The sequence below is a fragment of the Ursus maritimus genome, unplaced genomic scaffold (assembly GCF_017311325.1).
Source record: "Ursus maritimus isolate PB19 unplaced genomic scaffold, ASM1731132v1 scaffold_9, whole genome shotgun sequence".
NCBI lineage: Eukaryota > Metazoa > Chordata > Mammalia > Carnivora > Ursidae > Ursus > Ursus maritimus.
In genome coordinates this window covers 35,757,923-35,778,643 of record NW_024427107.1, presented here as the reverse complement: position 1 = coordinate 35,778,643, position 20,721 = coordinate 35,757,923, and the positions used below count along the sequence as shown (strand labels likewise).

Sequence of the window (20,721 nt, the reverse complement as noted above, 5' to 3'; positions counted from 1 at the left end):
TCATTCATAATTTTATTAATTTGGGTCATTTCTCTATTTCTTTTGGATAAGTCTGGCCAGTGGCTTATCAATCTTATTTATTCTTTCAAGGAACCAGCTTCTAGTTTTGTTGATCTGCTCTATTGTGTTCCTGGTTTCTAATTCATTGATCTCTGCTCTAATGTTGATCAACTGCCTTCTCGTGCATGGGTTAGGCTTCTTCTTATGTTCTAACCAGCTTCTTAAGGTGAGAATGTAAAGACTGCATTTTAGATTGTTCTATTCCTTTGAGTGAGGCTTGGATGGCTATGTATTTTCCCTTAGGACCGCCTTTGCAGTGTCCCATAGGTTTTGGACCGATGTGTTTTCATTCTCATTGGTTTCCATAAATTGCTTAAGTTCTTCTTTAATTCCCTGGTTTACCCATCATTCTTAAGCAGAATGATTCTTAGTCTCCAAGTGTTTGAGTTTCTTCCAAATTTTTCCTTGTGATTGAGTTCCAGTTTCAAAGCATTGTGGTCTGAGAATATGCAGGGAATAATCTTAATCTTTCAGTATTGGTGGAGAGCTGTTTTGTGACCCAGTATATGGTCTCTTCTGGAGAAAGTTCCACGTGCATTTGAAAAGAGTGAGCATTCTGTTGTTTAGGGTGTAGTGTTCTGTATATATCTATGAGGCCCATCTGGTCCAGTATGTCATTCAAAACTCTTGTTTCTTTGTTGATTTTCTGCTTAGATGATCTGTGTATTGCTGAGAGCGGAGTGTTGAGGTCCCCTACTATTAACGTATTATTATCTATATGTCTCTTTATTCTGGTTAAGAGTTGGCTTGTGTATCTAGCTGCTTCCCTGTTGGGGGCATAGATACTTATAATTGTTAAATCCTCTTGTTGGATATACCCTTTAAGAATAATATAGTGTTCTTCGGTATCTCTAACTACAGTCTTTAGCATAGAAATCTAATCTGTCTGATATGAGAATTGCTACCCCAGCTTTCTTTTGAGGTCTCTTGTCATGAAAAGTGGGTCTCCATCCCTTTATTTTCACTCTGGATGTATCTTTGGGTTCAAAATGAGTCTCTTGTAGATAGCATAGCCAATCTACAACCCTGTGGCATTTTATGTTTAAGCCATTCACATTGAGAGTGATTATTGAGAGATATGATTTTAATGATGTCATGCTGCCTGTGAAGTTTTTATTTCTATAGATTGTAAATTTCTGTTCTGTATCACTCTTGGGGTCTTTTTACTTTTATAGAACCCCCTCCCCCTGATTAACATTTCTTGTAGGGCTGGCTTGGTGGTCACATATTCTTTCAGTTTCTGCCAGTCTTGGAAGGTCCTTGTCTCTCCGTGAATTCTGAATGACAGCCTTGTTGGATAAAGGATCCTTGGCTGCATGTTCTCACTTAGTGCTTTGAATGTGTCTTGCCAGCCCTTTCTGGCTTGCCGTGTCTCTGTAGATAGGTCTGACATTATTCTGATGTTCTTCTCTTTGTAGGTGAGGATTCTGTTCTCCCTGGCCACTTTCAAGATTTTATCCTTGGATCTAAGACTTGCAAATTGTACTGTTATATGTCGTGGTGTTGGTCTGTTCTCATTGATCTTGGGAGGGGTCCTCTCTGCCTCTTGGACACAAATGCTTGTTTCTTTCACCAGATTAGGGAAGTTCTCAGCTACAATTTGGTCAAATATCTCTTCTAGACCTCTCTCTTTCTCCACCCCCTCGGGGATGCCGATGATTCTGACATTGGAATGCTTCATTGAGTCAGTAATCTCCCATATTCTTATTTCTTGAAATTGGGGTTTTTTAAGCCATGTTCCCTCTTTTTCCTTCTTTTCTATCACCTCATCTTCTAACTCACTAATTCATTCTTCTGCCTCATTTACCCTGGCCATCAGAGCATCCAGTTTAGACTGCATTTGATTCATAGCATTCTTAATTTCTGCCAGATTTGCTCTCATTTCCGCCCTTAGAGATTCTATATTCTCGTTAATATTTTTGTTAAAATTTTTTTCAAGCCTACACATCATCTTGACCATTGTTACTCTGAACTCCATTTCTGACAATTTGGTTATATCCATATCCATTAGTTCTGTGGCAGAGGCCACAGTCTCTCTTTCTTTCCTTTGTTGGGGGTTCCTCCTCTTTGTCATTCTGATGAGGTATGATTGTGGGGATGTACAGAGCCCAAATTATTGATCAGGACCCAAGCAAGGTGCACTAGTTTTAGGGACCTTAGGGTTGTGGGCTTCTTGATTTTTCAGCCTGCCTTCTGGGGGAGGGGCCTGCCGCACTGATATGCAGGCAACCCTGTTTGGGTAGAGTTGCCCTGTCCCCTGTGGGGGGTGGGGGATGGGCACAGTGAGAACCAGTTTTTCCAGGCTTTTGTTCTCTGGTGGTTTTCCCTCACAGCTTTCTGTGGCTCTTCTGAGAGTCGAGCCACAGTGGCCGTATCCTAGCCTCTGTCTCAGAACAGAGAGATCGCGGTCTGCTCTCCACTGAGCTCTCTTGGCCACTGTAACTCTGTTTCTGTCGGTGCTGCTAAAAGCCCTGCAGTGCCCCGGGTTGTGTGCCCCGCAGCCGCTCTCCCAGTCCTCGCTCCCAGGGCCGGCATGTCTTTGCCCTTTTGTGCTTCTAACACTGTCAGCTGCCCCGGTTCCCACATGCGCTCCCAAGCTCCCTGTTTCAGTGGGGTTCCCGCGCACTCTGAAACGCTGGTTTTCAGTCTGGTCACATGCGCACTCCTGAGCTCCCGGTTTCAGTCTGGTTCTAGTACGTGCTCTGGAACTCCCTTTCAGTCTGGTTTCCAGGTAGCTACCATTCTGCGAGTCTGACCTGCTCCCCAGTGCAGGTGGCTACTGCTTCCTGGTGCCAGAGCTCAGCGGCCCCCTCCCCCTTCCGTTTATCTTCCGGTATCTGTGCGCAGATTCATGACTCCCTGCTTCATACCTCAATACTCAGCGCTGGAGATGTTCATTTGTAGAGATCCAGATGTATCTTCCTGCGTCTCAGGCTGATTTTATGGGTGTTTAGGATGATCTGGTAAATATCCAGCTCGACTCAGGGGACCAGCTGAAAAAGGTCCCCTACTCCTCCACTATCTTTTTCCCCCTTGTGTGTATTTCATTTTCATGTAATGAGGAAAACTATGCTATAACATTTTATCAAAGCAAGTTCCTCATTTTTTAATTGTTTGGTAATATTTATACCAATATTCAGAATGTTTCTATTGTAATTCACATGCTATATTGTGATGTTTTATAATGTGAGGGTTGCTTTCTTTCTTTTTTTTTTTTTAACTGTTCAAGGATTCTGAGATTAATGATACTTACAATGATAGTGAAGTTATCCTATTAACAGAAATCCAATGTAGTTAAGGTAAATATTCACATCTGCAACTGCCTGTAACTCTTGCATTTTGTTTTGTTTTTATGGAGATGGTAAAAGAGCAATTTTATATATAGGGACATTAGAGACCTTTTCTCCTACTATTGTCAGAGGTAAGGAAAATGGCATTATGGTCTTCCCATGGTACAAGAAGAAAGATCCTTTATTAGGCATTTGAGGATGGTATTTAATCAACCCAATTCCATATTAAAGCAATGAATGTGGGGAAGCAATGTGTGACAGTTAAAGTAATACTCTATTCATCTGGGAATCTCATGTGACCCACAACCATATAGAAACACTGTTAGAAGAATTGGTTAAACCAAAAAATATTTTCTCAAAGTGAAGTAATTCCTTGAGGTAAAAAAAATAGAGACTTAGGAACCTGTGAAACCTACTTTTGAATTACTAGTGTTGTGACTTTGGACAAGTGATTTACCCTGTTATCTCCTCATCTCTAATCTGGTTTTAGAGTGAGTTTTGCAGTAAGAAGAAATAAACTGTGTAAAACCCCTAGCTCAGTGACTGACATGCAAAGGGCAGTTAAGGAATGGCAAGTATTAGCAAAGTCCAAATACTTTCATCTACCACCTGTGGTTGAACAGTAGGGGGCTTGTGTGAGATTATTTTTTATGTAATGCTGTTTAGCTTGGTTCCTGCTGCAGAGTATGGTCAGGGCTTTGTTAGGCCAGACTATTCAATGAAAATGAAGCAAAGATGTATTTTTCAGTAGTTTTGCAAGGATACTCTAGTTAATATTAGACTAATGTCACAAAAGGCAAAGGCTTTTGTTGTTGTTGTTGTTGTTGTTTACTCTTGATTTGTATGTTTTTCATGAGGCCAATATTGACCATTGAATTTAGAACCTACCTCTGAAAGGAAAGTGGCATTAGAGGCCTGGTATACTCTTTTGTGTTCTCTTTATCCATTAGATGTATTGTTATTTTTTAATTTTTTTTTTTTTTTTTGTGGGCTGGTGGGGATTATTTATTAGCTTTATTGCTTTTCTTTTAGAAATGATACCTCAATTAAAAAAGATAAGTTCTAACTGGCTGAACAAAAAGAATAAATAATTGGCTTGGGTAACTGAAAAGTCTTGATGTTGAGGTGGCTTATTTTATGCCTCGATGTGAGACTCACATTGCAACTCCCAGACTCAGTCTGTGTTTCTAATCTTAAATCCTGCTTCCTCTGGATCAAGGGTTCCATAACCATTGGTAGTAGTTTACATATAGTTTGTTCCTTTGTCTAGATTTCCCGAGATACTCATTCTCTGAATTGTTATCTATCCATAGGGAGAGGTCAGTTAAATCCATTACTAGTTGGAGCACAGACAGCATTAAATTCTAAGGTAGAATGTTGCCATAAAATTGTCATTGGAAAGAATAAGAAAGCACTTCTACTTCTGTGAATTCTGGAATAATTTCTCTATTTTATCTTTTACTTTACTGATTAAATTTTCTGCAGTGCTTCGGGCAGATTTTAGTTTTATTCTATAGCTTTCTCAAAAGCTTTGCTTAGTTGATTTGGTTTCTTTCCATCTCAACTTGTACTTCTGTTAGATTTTCATCACACATTTTACTTCTCATTTCTTAGGTTTATTTTTTAATTGTATTGAATCTAAAAAGAAGACGGTTTCCAGAATTTTTATCTGCTTTCTGTAGGAAGTTATTGTCAGTATTAGGCTTTTCCTTAGCATATTCAGAAAATTATTCCCTTTTTGTTGTGCTTCGGAATCTTTTCATGACCCCATGATGTTGTCTTTTCCCATAGTTGATCTGTCTTCAAATGGTGCATAAAATTCTATTGTCCTTCTTGTCTAGTATTCAGAGAAAATTCTTTTCTGATATCATCTTGATGATAAAAACATGAGTTCATTAAATCAGCATACTATTGTTGAACGGACAACTAAGAAACTTAAGAAATGCTGCCAATTAACTAGCATACTATTTTCCTATTACTTACAGTATTCCTTTAATTAAACTGCTACAGAGAGTTAAGATTTTTTTTTAAAGCCATATAATACAATTTGTAAACTCCAAAGGAAAAGATAAGTGAATAAGGAATTCCAATAACTCCTTCACATTCAATCATTCTCTGAATCAGTGTCATTTATATCTATTTTTCTCTACATTTTCACACTCTAAGCCCTAAAGAGAGTTAGTGATGCAGCATTTATTTAAGAACAGTTCACTATTGTCACAGAAAATGTTTTTCCAAATAGCTGACACCTATTCTGCAGATTTTAATGCTAGTATTTTCCTGCTTTTACCAGGAGGTGTTGGTGGAAAGTTTTCAGACATTAGTATGAATACATATACATGGATACTCCCTTGTCAAATGTCTTGATGGTAGGAAGGCTGAAAAGTTGAGGAGCTCCAGAATGGCTCCAGGAATAACCACCAGGTTCACACATTGATAAGTAATTTATACCAGGAATGTCTCTATGCAAACAAAGATCGTAAAATGCTGTAGATTGTAGGATGGGTTCTGAATTTACATATAGATTTTAAATGTGTGCATCTTGGAGTTGATGAAATGTTATATTAACCTATTAATATAAAGCTACCTAACCAGACTTAGAGTTAGCTCTCCCTAGGAAGATAAGAGACATGTTTGCCATCTTCCATTAAATTCAACTGTAATCTCTTCCCTTCCACTAACCTGTATAGTCTTTAGTTTCATAGTGGTTTAAGGGCTTCACTTGGTTATATTTCCTCCTATATTAACAATGTGTAAGATCTCTCCATGCAGCGAGAGATGTGTATGGTAATCTATACACTTAGCTGCTTGAGGCCAACTTTTCTTTGCCTCCTAAGTACTTGCCTCATGTCAGACTTCTTCCTTCTTTCATTCAAAATTTCATCTTGTACCATCTCATGCTTATTTCACAATTTAAGCTAAAATCCATAGTAAATTATTGGGTTTAAAAAGAAACTACTTAAAGACAGGAAAATAAAAGAGACCAGAGAATCCATTTTGCTTATCCATTCTTACTGTTCTAAAGAAATTTCTGGTTCAGAATAGATTTGAAATAGGGGAATAAAAGCATATTTTATGACCAGTTTTATGCCACTTTATAATGTATATGTACCTGCCTTTTTTTTTCCTCAATGAAAGTGTTTTTGGGGTGCCTGGGTGGCTTGGTTGGTTAAGCATCTGCCTCTGGTTCAGGTCATGATCTTGGGATCCTGGGATGGAGCCCCCACCCCCGCCCACCCCTGCCCACCCCCGGGGTCTGGCTCCCTGCTCAGTGGGGAGTCTGCTTCTCCCTCTCCCTTTGCCCCTCCCCCCACTCATGCTCTCTAATAAAATCTTTTTTAAAAAGTGTTTTTGAGTAATTGCTTTTCATTAATGTCATCAATCAAAACATCTAAATATGTCAGATGCTCTGCTATTCACACATGAATCTGCTTGTAAAGTCAACAATCATTCCACATATTTCCAGTGGGTGGTTTATGTGTATGAAAAGGTTTTAGATCTACTTGCTTCAAGTAGAGTTGTCCCATTTGTTTTCTTCATTTTTCTATCTGTTAGCATTGTTTACATAACACATAATATGCAATTATCTAAATGCAAGGAGATATTATATCTAATAAGAGATATATTTTTCCTTTCAGCATCCTCTGACTGAAGATTACTTTAATTATCCTGAGAATCAGAGAGGGCAGAGTGATACTAGAAGTGGGGTAAGTTTGATGCTTTATCCACCGATTACTGTATCAAATTCAAAGGTCACCACGTGCAGAATATTTTCTTCAAATACCAAGTATGACTCTCGTGAATGTAGAGCTTGAACTTTTGTCATTAATAGCCATGTTTCTTTTCATTTAGGGGTTACCAAAAAGAATACCTAATTTTGCTCATAGCAATGCATATGCTCTTCAGAGAATTCTTTAGTAGCAGGTCTAAAGAATGTTTGTTCTTTTAAAAGGAAGTAGGTTAATTCAGGGAGAAGAAAAACGTTCATTTGACAGCAGAGACATGGGTGTACCACTGGCTTACTACAGGACTTTCAGCAATTACTGCCCCTCTCTGAACAAAACTGTTCTTGTTTGCAAAATGGAAGAAATAATATTCACCTCCAACTTTACCCTAGAATGAAAGCCTCATGAGAATAGGATATTTGTCAGCTTTGTATACTGATTAACCAAGTACCTAGACTCACCCATCTGGTGATCATAAATTACTCAATAAAGAATAACTTTGAGAAACAGAGGAATTGTGATTACGAAGTATCTTGCATATAGTAAATTCTTAACTACGATGACCAACTATCTCAATTGCTTGGGACCATCCTGGTTTGGGCACTAAAAGTCATGCATCCCAGGAAACTTCTATCTTTGGCAAATTAGAGTGGTGGTTCACCCTGTTACCTCAATATAAGCTGGGGGTTGTGAAAACTGCAAAGGTGATTAAGACATTATCTAAATGACCCAATACTTTATAGTCCAGTCAAGAAAAGAGATGTAGAAATGTGAGTTATAATCTAACAAGGAAAGGTTTTAAGAAATTTGAAAGAAGTGTTGTGGAAGACCAGAGGAAAGGATAACTAATGTGGTCTAAGGTTGTTGAGAATTCTACAGTGAGTGTGACATTAGGCTGCTGCTTGAAGGCTGACTAGGAGCAGGGTCTGCTGGTTAGTTGGTGCTCAGTTTTATCTCCTCTGGGCACAGGTATGTCAGAGATGCATTGCCTTTAACGTGTCTAGCTGTTTCAATTAGATCATAGTACCCGTAGTAACCATCTCACGTGAAACATGACAAAGAAGAGGGAAAGTGTGGGAAAGTGATTTAACTGCTTTTTGTCATCTCCATCACACTCAGCAAAATATATTTTAGAGCAAATCAGCCTATAGTATTTCCTCTGAACACTTATTTGGATAGAGGCAGTAGTGGATTTCAAACACTGTTATTACCACTAAATAAAAAAGGTAACTTTCTATTGTGGGGGTTTTCATGTCAGTTAAAATCAGCAACACTATTAAACTCTTAATATACTGCCAATTTGCATGTATAATGGCGTGAGATTTAGGTTTTGAATAAAGAAGATAAAAAGAGAATAGTGGAAGATGATGGCTGTGTTGAGTTGACAGACAAAATGAAAAAATGCAGAGAAGGCAATGGAATATTTAAATGTGTATTTCTTATACATGTGAATCAGTGCAATTCTTTCCAGCAGCTTCTTAGCTCCAGTCCCTATTCGGATCATTTCTCTATTGAAGAGGTTTTAATGAGTGACCTACTTTGGGATTCCTTTTATTTAAAAAAAAAAAAAAAAAGTATTTGCTGATGCCTTGTACAAATATCCCACATGGTTAATATCAGACTGCAGTAGGAACCTGAGGGAGCATATGTGACCCAGAAAACTTTTATATCAAGTCTATTTAGAAATGATAGGCTGCAGTGTCCAGTCTCTTAGCTCCAATGGACTTTGCAAATAAAACAAAGGAATGAGGCTCTGAATAAATGTCCAGAATTGCTGTGGAGGGAAGCAAAGACCCTTGTAAACATTACTGAAGTAGTCATCAGGAAATCTTGTATCAGACTTCCCTTCATATATATATATTATATATATATAATATATATATTATATATATAAATTATATTATATATAATTTATTTATTTAGATTTTTGGCTTATCTAAAGTGTATCCACAATGAGGTAATGCTGAGTTCATCAATTATTTTTAGGATTTTGAAGTCTTATGGGTGCTTATTTTATAATTAAATGACAAGAAGTAATTTGGAGCAATACAAGGATCCAAACGCAGGGACTTTCATTACCTTTCCTCTTAGCCATGTGGCAACTTCATTCCTCAAAATACATCTGAAAAAGAGAAAGTTAAAGCACATTAAAATAAGAATAATGTTCGACACGCAAATGACTATTTTGATAGTAACACAGCTATAAAGACCATCTCTCTCTCTCTCTGTCTCTCTCTCTCACACACAGACACACTTTTTTTCTTTTTGGAGGTTTTTGGTGTAAACTGTCTGAAATGGAGATATGCTTTATATCATTGACATCAGTGACTAAGGAGGTAGCTTGGGCTCCCTGTCTCTGATAACAGTGATAAAAATAACACTCCTATAAAGAACAATCCTGTAGGTTTACAAGGAATCAGCAAAAGAATTTTAAAATTTGCAGTCTTGGGATTCAGAGAAATTATTTTGCAGGAGATAAGAAAGAAAAGTATTGAGCTCTGGGTCTCCTTCCTCTTTCTCCTCTCACCTTCAAAAAATTAGTTTTGTTTCAAACAACATTTAGTAAGGTCACAGTAAGTGTAAACAATGATAAGGTACACAAAGATCAGTAAGTAGTTTTAGAAAACCTAGAAGATACTGAGAAGCCAGCCGACCTCCCCTGAGGGTCTCATGGGTAAGAGTTTGGGATCTGAATGAAGTGGAACAAACCCTAGAGAAAAGAATCAAACTGGAGAATTGAGACATTAGTCCAAATGCTTCATAAAACAAACACAAAGATGGGGTTAAAATGCAACCCATTTATCACTGGAAACACCTGTTAGAGAAAATGGGGAAGGAGACAGAAGAAACTGGGGGGGGGAGGGGCATCAGATTATAGTGTAGGTTTGATTCTGAGTGAAAGAAGGAAGGATAAGGGGGTAAGAAGGGGAAGGAAGGTAGATTAAGTAGAACCTGTATAGTTCCAAAGACAACTTGTCAAGGTCTTTTGGAATGTGTGTGAGCCAAGGGTGGGGGTGTTCCTGGAGTTTGAGTTGGCCATCACAGTTGTCTAGCTTCTGCCAGGATTGAGCATGCCTTAGTATCCCTGCTGTGCTCATTAATTGGCTAGGAGAAGCCATTGGGAAATGTAGCCTCAGCATGAACTTAGTGATGGATTTTTGAGAATATAACAGCTGGAGCCATTGGTCAGTTATGCTCTCTGCATGCGGAGACCCAAAAGATGCATTCTCATGGCCACTATACTAGCCTCTGCATTTAAAAAAAAAAAGAAGAAGAAAAAGAAAAATCCATCTCACAGGTTGAAGAAAAAAAATTATTTCTAAGAGAAATGAAAACCTAGGCTTGATCCAGACATACTTCCTCCCTTCCTTTCTTTTATCTTTCCTTAAAAACACTGACTAAGCACCACTCTGACAAGTTCTATACTAAATGCTCTGCTAATGTAGGGATTCAAGCTGGTACCATATGTAGAGTTGTCTAGGTGATAATGGTTTGGACAATTGATAAAGTGTCCCAGACATTGTCTACTATTTGAAACAGTTCACATGTTATTTTTAGGCATATGAGAAAATTATTATGTTTAAATCCTTCTGAAGAAGAATGGCTAAAATGGCTAGACAGGAAATCATGGACCTGGCCAGATGACTTGTGGTTGAACATATTCTAAATTGCTCAATCACAAAACTAAGACAATAGTCTAATACAGCAGATCTCAAACTTGTGGGGTCTAGAAAACCTTTACACTTTATTTATATGTATTGTATGTATTGATATTTACCATGCTGCAGATTAAAACAAAGTTTTTCAACACAAAAATATACAAGCACACATTTCATTGGCCATCAGAATAAAAATGTCAGAGCGATGATGTCATTACACGTCCTGTAGCCTCTTAAACTCCATCGCACACTTGGGAAATAGAGTACAAAAGGCAAATAATACATTCACATTTTTATGGACCTGAAAAGGTCTTAGGGCTCCCCAAGGGTCCCTAGACTTTAGAGAACTGCTTGTCTAATTTTATAGACTGACCAAAAATACTGCTGGGATTTAGGAGACTGCAGGTCACTGGGTATATTTGTGCCAAGTAGTTCATGCCTGTGGACAGCAGATACTAGACTTAAGGCAGGCTCTGCTCTGGTGAGACTGGGGTTCCTAATGTAATAACTGCTTCACTCATGTTGGGACAGGGAATTGTTTGGGGTTAAGTCTATAGATGTACAGTTACCAACACCCACACTTGAGGAATGACAGGGCCAAGGAATTAGAACTATGAATGATAGACTTTTCCAACTGTACTTCTCTACTGGAAGCAAATAAGGGGAATATCCAAGAGAATTTCACATAGGCTGGGCACCTATCTGTAGGTGGTGGGTAGGGCAAAATCACACAGATTCAGATATTTGTTGGGAATACTGTTTGTTGAATGGATGAATAAATAAACTTCACGAAAGGATAAATGGATAATTTCAAGAAATATATATATATATAAAGATAATATGTAAGAGAAAAGAATCAATGCTTAATTTTTTTCCCTTGGTATTGATCTCATTAACTCACCATAGGCTTTGTCCTTATTTTAAATCATTGTTTTGACTATCATGATGTATTTGGTATCTCAGCTTAAATATTTTGTGAATAAGGGAGTTGCAGATCCTACCTAGTGTGTTTTATAGGGTTTTATAGATTAAGGCAGGGAAAAGAATTTTTTTTTTCTAGATTGTCTTGTTTTGGAAGCCTAAGACCAGATACAAAAAGCAATAAATTTTATGATTCCATTTATATGAAACTTCCAGAATATGTAAATTTATAGAAACAGAAGGCATAGTTGTTGCCAGGGGTCAAGGGGAGAGGAGAATGGAAAGTGACTGTTTAATGGGTTTCCTTTTGGAGTGATGAAAGTGTTTTCAAGCTAGATAGTATGATGATGATTGCACAATATTGTGAAGGTACTAAAATACCACTGAATTGTATACTTTAAAATGGTGAATGGTTAATTTTGTGTTATGTGAATTTAATTGCAATTATGAAGAATAGAGGGCCCAAAGTTCATAGTGCTTTGCAGGGCTGTTAGGCAATGGTTCAAGTTTGGGTGGTTGGAAACTACCCGTGTATTACAATTACTGCCTCATTTATTGCTTTATTCAACACATATAAGCAGGTGCTCTGAACTGGGTGCTGTGTTATCTTTTCAGAAGAATGCATAAACCAGACTGATATGGTCCTTACCCTCTTGCAACTTATAGCCCAGAGATCTATACATTAACTTACTTTAACATAGTCTCATCATTATCTTTACATGATTGTATTAAATGCTACTTTAAAAAATAGATGTAAAGATGTCACTTTTGGAGAAGATGCTCTGATAAATTCTGATTAGTTATTATTTGTACCAATCCTGTCAGTTAAATACATTTTTCCTTTGTAAGTACAGAATTCTCCTTAATATTTATTTAAATTAAGAAACTTAAAGCCAAATATCTCAAATATTATATTTTAATTCAATTTCTCTCACTATTGAACTTATTTTCATGCATGAATTTAAAAAAATGATTATTCCCCCCTTCCCAAACCTGCAGAATCAGTAGATTAACTTGTGCAATCTGAAATTTATAGCCATAGATGTAATTCCAATATATATATATATATATTTTTAATATTTAAACTGTCTGGCAAAAATGTGTTGGCATTTTGAAAGAATGAAATTCAATATGGATTTATTAAGCATATATTAAATGACAGATACAGCCCTAAACCCTATGACAGAGATTCAAAGAAAAAGATTTAATTCTATACTAGATGATTTTACAATTGTATAGTCAAGTAGGGAAAATCTGATAACCACATAGATAAATATAATAGGAAATGCAAGAAACAACATCCTAAGCAATATGCAAGCCTGAAATGAAGGCTGGAAAGAAACACTCATTCAGTGATCTACTGACAGATTTCACTGAATCTTGGTGGCTAGTAATAGAATTTTGGAAGGAGATTTAGCATGAGAGAGGCCATTACAACAATAGAGAACACAGTGAGCAAGTACAGTGAAGAGAAACCTGAAGATATGTACAGGAAATAGGGAATATTTCAAAAGGCTGCTATAGTATGTTCAAAATGTCAGTAATACGTATCCTTCTTAATGATTATGCCTTATTTTACCATATTTTCCATATTTGCGTATGTATATTTGTGATGTTTGTATGTTACTTTTTAAAACTACTTTTAATATTTTAGTATACCATACAGTTTTCTTTTTTCCCTACAGTTTTTTAAATTTATTTAAATTAGATTAGTTAACATAGTGTATCATTAGTTTCAGATGTAGAGTTCAGTTATTCATCTGTTGCATGTAACACCCAGTGCTCATTACATCACATGCCCTCCTTAATGCCCATCACCCAGTTACCCCATTCTGCCTCTCACCTCCCAGATACATTTTCATTTGAAAAATATTTCTCCTGATTTTAAATGCTCATATGAACAGAATATAATCATAAAATTTAACATAATTAGAAGAAACAATTTTATTCAATTCGAAATAGTAAATTTAACAATAAATAACCAATAATCTAAAAATAATTACAAAATCTCACTAATTTATGAAAATGTATATAACTCTAATTCTTCATAGAAGAAATGAAATCTTTTATGGTTAGTTGGAAACAAAAAGGTATTTTATAATGCTTTGTTTGAAATAAAGATAAAAGTTCTATATCAATAAAATGATTCAGCAGCTAGTTGAAAAGGGCAAAACATTTTAATTAGTTTCCCTAAGAGCCTGAGATCCTGAATATTGATTTTCACTGAAATCATTTATTGAACCCATTTTCCAAAAATGTCATCTTTTCAATGATTTTTTTAAGTTATGTTTGGCAAAACTGATCTGGATAAAAAGGTGTTAGAGCAAACTGTGCTTGAAGGAAATATCGGTAATCATCAAGGGTGGCACATTTTTCTTGGGTTCCTTACAACCAAAGATTTGTGCCCCAGGTTGGCCCTGTTCCACAAAGCTCTTACTCTGAGGTGAGAACCTAGCTAAATCTCTGATAAAGGGGTAGAGGAAATTAAGGGCAGGGGGGAGAATAAAAAACTAATTCTCTGGCTTGGCATTTGCATGAGAATGGCAATAATAGGAGCATTTGAACCAGGGTTCTGGATCCTTCTTATGAACAGTATATTGGGTTCTAAACCTAAGAGCAAACCGTAAGAGCAGCTGAAGTGCCAAAGCAAGATCAAAACATGATACATGGAGTTAAAGCACTAAATACGTGTCAGTGTTTGCCAAATTTTTGTGTTTACCTACCATGTTCTGCACACCCACAGATTTTTTTTTACTTTAATCAATGACTTCTTCTAGATAAACTCTTTATTGCATAATATATTTCCATAATTGACATTTGAAAATGGAATTCAATCATCTTTATCTGTGAAAGAGAAGGGGCAAATTAAAGCAATAAGAGCACATTTATTGTTTGCTCAGGGTGGGATTGGAAGTCAGAGATATTGAATAGGCATGGTTCTTTAGCTTTTCCCTCTTCTCATTTTTCATCTCTATCTCTCCTCCAACTGGATTAGTTGATGAGAGCGATGTGTGGCTCTTAGAAAGACTGCTTATTTTTTTAAGCTTATTATTATTATTATTTTTTAGTAATCTCTACACCTAGTAAGGGGTTTGAGCTCATGACCCAAAGATCAAGCATTGGTGCTCTTCAAACTGAGCCAGTCAGGCACCCAGAAAGCCTGCCTATTGATCTAACAGACCACACAGCCAGAAAAAAGTCTGGAGATATTTATACCCAAGCAGGAGGCAAAGAAAGAAGCAAATGAGGAGAAAGAGTGTCAAGATGTAGCTGATATTCCAAGTTAAGCATTTTGAGAGTAAAGGAGAAGCGGATAACACAAATGCATATTTTGATGAACATTTATGATTCATTCAAAATATGGACTGAAGAACAGAGGCTGGAACAGTTGGGTGATCTTTGTCTACCCCTTTCGAATTAATTAGTAACAAGTTTTACACCTGAAACTAAATGGAAAATAAGTCTAAGCATTAGTCTGTCTTTGGATCTCATTTCATATCGGTTTGTTCCAGCAATCCCTTTGACTGTATCTCACTTTTACCTATGGGGTCTCTGCCAGGATTCCACACCACAGGCTGTTGATAGTATGGTACTCATAATCTTAAATATTTCCTTTTTCCTCTCCTTTTCTTCTCTTAAACTCAGTAAAAGAAATAGGAGTTAAGTAAATAAACAGATTCCACATAAATTGCTGTTCCAGACACTAAAATGGCATAACATAAATCAATTCTAATAGAAACTACTAATTTTGGCATTTAAGTATGTATGAGGCATGTTTATATATGTTACGTCATGTGAAACAATGACCCTGTGAAGAAGGTATTATTAATACTATTTAACACAAATCGCTTGAGGGTCAGAAAAATTAAGTGGACTGCCCAATATGGGACAACTTGATAGTAATGGGGCAGGCATTTTAACTTGGATTGAATTTCCAGTATCATGCACTTTCTACTATGGTGTAGGTCTGAATTATAATTGAGATAGCAAGAGATTAACACACACACACACATTTTGGCATAGCAAACCACTATTGAACTACATAAACATTGTTTTAAGTGAACACTACTTCCCTACTCAGTTATGCTTATCCGTTGCTGCTTGCTGGCCTCTCCAAAGAAACCACCAAAACCAAAATTGTTCATCACAGAAAGCTAAATTTATTGCTTACAACAGTAAAGGAAGACATTACCTTCACAATATTAGTACCTCCTTGAAAGGCAAAGTCAAAGGCAGGCTATTCATAAGATTTTTATTTAAGGCAAGTCTTTCAGTGGTGGTGGTGGTGGGGTGAGTGGTCCTGACTTGGATTTGGTAAAGTTCATGTTACAGTAGTAGGCACGTCTTGAAGAGTAAACATGTTCTTGATAAGTCCAGTTGAGCTATTTACTGTTGTGAGAAAATGTGAATGAAAGCAAGTTGAGTAGTCTGTTTCTTGAATAAACAAATTTTCAAGAAATTCTTAAAATATGTTTATTTGCAACTTTATCTTCCTGGGCAAGAATCTCCTGGGAAAAAAACTCCTGTCAGGGTAGATTGTCAAACAGTAAGCTAAGTGGATCTGATGTTTCATTTCCCTTTACAAAGAACATATAAAATTAAGGTAGCACTACGAAAGAGAAAGAGAAGTAATGCATCTTTAGCTCCTTATCTGGCTCAAAGTAGAATTTAATATTTGCTTTGATTAAAGAACCAGTAAATTAATGCAAATTGATAGGACAGGGCTTCCTAAAATGCATTATAAGGAATGTTGGTTCCCATGAATTACTTCTGGATGAAAGGTTTATATACTTAGTCAAATAGGCTTAGGAAGTATTGCATTTTATATCCTTTCATTAACGAGTCATAATATCCATAAGAAGGGAGTGTTTGACTCCAGTGCCCTGCAATAAAATGAAGCAGCCCTTTTAGTATTACATGGAGTGGTGAGGTCAGTGGCGAACTGAAAAGTTCATGGCTGTTTAAAGGCATTCAAACATGAAAATATAGTGTTGGAGAAGACATACAAGTAGAGAGGGAGAGAAGAAGAAAAAAAGGATGGAACAGATGAGCTAAATTCAGCCCTAGGACTAAGTAGGTAAGATTCAAAGTCTTATATTAAGTGGAATGATCTTGAATAGTGAATGAGATGCCTATATATTATTTATACCAGGACACTTTGGAGTGTAAAAGGAGGCTCTGACCAGCTATATTTGGACCACATGCATAATCTGGAACTATGTTGGGAAAACTACATTATACTATCTCTCTGTACATTTTTATGCACTACGTATTTGGAGTCCGTATTCTGAATGACAACTCTGAGGAATGCTGAAGATAATCAAAGTCGTATCTTATAAGTTACTCCCTTAAGAATTCTGTAAGAATTACTATAGCTCTAAGGGTCATGAATCAACTTCTTGTCCTTGACACCAAATCACCTCAGCTTACTAAAGATTTTCTTGAATAACTTTTAGAATACTTATTTAAGTATTCTATGTATCCATAGGCAAAGAAAAAGGGGATGCCAATTACAGTTTCTTGGCAATTGCATTATTTAGTATAAATTATAACAGTTTTCTTTTCTTTTTTTTCCAAAAACTAATGACAATCCATGAAGTAATAGCAGATGACCAGGTAGGCACAGTTAGAAGAGCTAAAAGATTTAGGTCTTTAATGACATTTATTTTCTTTGGAATCTCTTAGAGCATTTACAATAAAGATCACCAACTCGAAATGCATCAGAGCCAGATAGATAAGAAAATGAGAAGACCATGCTGGTAGAGTAATAGGGAGGTATGGAGATCAGGTCTTCTTTACAAGGGCAGCTGTTATTTAGCTCCACATAACTGTAGTCACACAAGAATGTAGTAAAACTACTATGGACATTTGAAATTTTCAGAAAAGATAGATTTCATTTCATTATAATGACCCAATTTTAAAGCATTGATACAATTTTAACAACAACAAAAACAGCACTAGCGAAATAAAACATACCTTCACTGCAGTTGGGTTTGTGGGTTACTGGTTTTCAAACTTTTGTGTAAAGATTGATCTTACTTATTAAATATGTGAGCACATAATCCTCTATTGTTTTTATTAAGTTGTTTTATGAAAGGGTGATGGGTTTAACTAAATTCTGTGTGGTAATCATTTTGTAGTATATATATATATATATATATATATATATATATTAAATCATTACATTGTATACCTTAAACTTATATATTATACATATCTCCTTTATATGGAATAGAAAAGTATTATAAAAAAAGTATTTCCTCTAGTAACACCAAGTCGAAAGCTGATTTTACATCATAAGCCCAATATATACTAAGACAATATCTTAGTAAGCTTTTATATGTTCCACCTTGGCCATTGTCAAGACTATATATATCTAAAGGAAAAGTTGACAAATTTAGAGTTTTATAAAAAAAAAAAACATGGATAACTCATGGCCCAGAGTTGTTATTTAAATTGAACTTCATGTTAGTTGCCCTTTTTTTGCCTGAATTCACAAGAACTTCTAGGCTGACACTGTTTTGACTGCCTGCAATTTTTATATAATTTTACAGCTTCTTTGATTGAGAAGAAGACTGAAAAATGCTACCATGTTTCAGTGCTACCATGTCTCAAAATTCTGCTCACAATAACCTTTGGACATACCACTGTTACTTGGCCTACTTTTATTATGTTCATTTTTTGCCCCTATAAACTTTCTTGTCCCTTGGCCGCCCTCCCTCCTTTAGGCCCTTTGGAAGATGAGTTAGAGAGTAATGAGAAAACCAGCAGAAGGCAGGGGGTATATATGGCAGCAGCAGGAGGTGGCTGACAAAAATCACAAACGTTCTGGAGAAAGTGTTTTTGCTCTTTCTTTGATTTTCTTAATAATATATTGTTGGCATGTAATCTACCCTTAACAACAGGAGAAGAGGTAAGGGTACAAAAGCTGGGGCTAAAAGGAGGTTTTGGAAATGTTTCATATTCTCCTGCTCAGCTGGCTATCTCTATAAAATATGCAGCATCAGGAGTTCTTTGCCTTTGAGACTAATTCCACTTAATGTTATTGATGGGGGCACCAGCAGTATTTGTTGGAAGATAATTTATTTCTCCTTCACTACGAAAGCTGTCTAAAAGACAACTACACCTAGGCTAAAGAATACAGAGAAAGAAACTTAATGGCTCAAGTACAGAGAACTGGATGCTGGGGTATATGGGAATTTCTGTCTTTATTTAAAGGTTTTAATCAATAAAATAAAAATAGATTAACTGCTCCCTCTGTCTCTAAATAAAATAGCATTTAGAGTTTAGGAAACTTGATTAAAAGGTCCTGATTCACAACTTCACATTTCTATTTGAAATGCACTTGTTCCTTTCCTAAGTGTGCTGTGTGTCATGTATGTATATTGGGCATCAGAGGACAATGCCACTGAGCTGATTAATGCTTTTACATTTGGGGCCAGCTGAAGGGACTCAGCCCTCACCTGACAACTGCTGTAAAAGGCAGCCAACCCCACTTGGATGAACAACTTGGTAAAAGTGAAAGCCAAAGAAGTTAAAAGACTTCTATTCTCTAGCTCTCTTTAGAGCACCTTTAACCATTAGGGACCCAGAACCCAATGTCATTTCCAATGAGGAAAAGTCTAAGCACGTTAACTTGCTTTTAGTTCTGCTGATTTTTCTTCTCTTCCTCAGCCCCCATCTTAGGAAGGATATATTATATGATTCTGTGTCTTTGTATTGTTTTAGTATATCTTATTTTCCCCATCTGTTTCATTTAAGTGATTTGTCTCTGCTGATTTTACTGTATGTTGTATCTTTTCTAATTTTCTTGATATCTACATATCTTTACTGTAATATTTTACCTTATACTTTCAAAACCTTATTCCTTCATGGTCAATGATTTTGAATTATTTATCTTTGGGCTATCTTTTTAAATTTCTCTTCTATCCAATTTCATTATAGAAATTACTCCTTTAAAAATATGTTTTAAATTGATTTTTTTCTCTACTTTTTGTTTTTCACAACTATTAGTTTTATTTATCTTATTATATTGATTATCTAATAGATTCCATTTACTTATACTTGAACCCAATTTTAATTCTTATTTTAAAGAAAACTTTAGGTTTTGTTTTTATTCTATTTTAAATTGGAATTGTCATTGTACATGTCATATATTATATATAATCATTAATATATATAAAATTATAAGAAATAATTATACGTGTAAGTTATTTTTAAATGATGTTTGCTGTGGATTTGTCATATATGGCCTTTGTGATACTGAGATATGTTCCTTCCATGCCTAAATTTTTGAATTTTTTTTTTTATCATGAATAGATGTTGAATTTTGTCAAATGCTTTTCCTGTGTCTATTGAGATGCTTTTATGATTCTTTCATGCTATTAATGTGATGTATCACATAGATTTGCGTATGTTGAACTATCCTTGTATCCTAGGGATAAATCCAACTTGATCATGGTATATAATCTTTTCAATGTGCCACTAAATTCAGTTTGCTAGTATTTTATCAAAAATTTTGCATTTATATTCATTAAAGATATTGGCTTTTAGTTTTCTAGTAGTGTCCTTTTCTGGTTTTGGTATCAGGATAATGTTGGCTTCAGAAAATGAGTTTAGGAGTATTACCTCGTTTTCAGTTTTTTTGGGGGGGGAGCAAGAGTTTGAGGACAGTTGGTATTCTATTATTTTAAATGTTTGGGAAAATTCACTAGTAAAGTCATCCGGTCCTGGGCTTTTCATTGTTGGGAGATTTTTTTTTTTTTTTTTTTTTTTTTTTTTTTTTTTTTTTTTTTTACTGATTCAGTCTCCTTTGTAGTAATTTATCTATTCAGATTTTCTTTTTCTTCCTGTTTCAGTCTTGGTAAGTTGCATGTAAGAATTATTCCATTTCTTCTAGGTTGTCTAGAAGATTTAGGTACTTTATCTTTCTCTTGAGTTAGTTCTAGCTATGGATTTGCTCTTTTGTTTATATTTTTAAAGAACCAAGTTTTAGTTTGGTTAATCTTTTCTATTTTTTTTTTCTGTTCTCTATTTCATTTATCTCTGTTATAATCTTTATTATTC

General features: G+C 35.7%; 1 long non-coding RNA gene across 1 annotated transcript in view; it reads left to right on the top strand.

The window, feature by feature from the left end:
- The window catches only part of LOC121101706, a 325,246-nt gene that overhangs the window by 7,731 nt on the left and 296,794 nt on the right, over nt 1–20,721 (top strand). Inside the window, exon 2 of the long non-coding RNA XR_005833687.1 lies at nt 6,989–7,057. This is a non-coding gene — a long non-coding RNA (uncharacterized LOC121101706). The remainder of the gene's footprint in view (nt 1–6,988; nt 7,058–20,721) is intronic.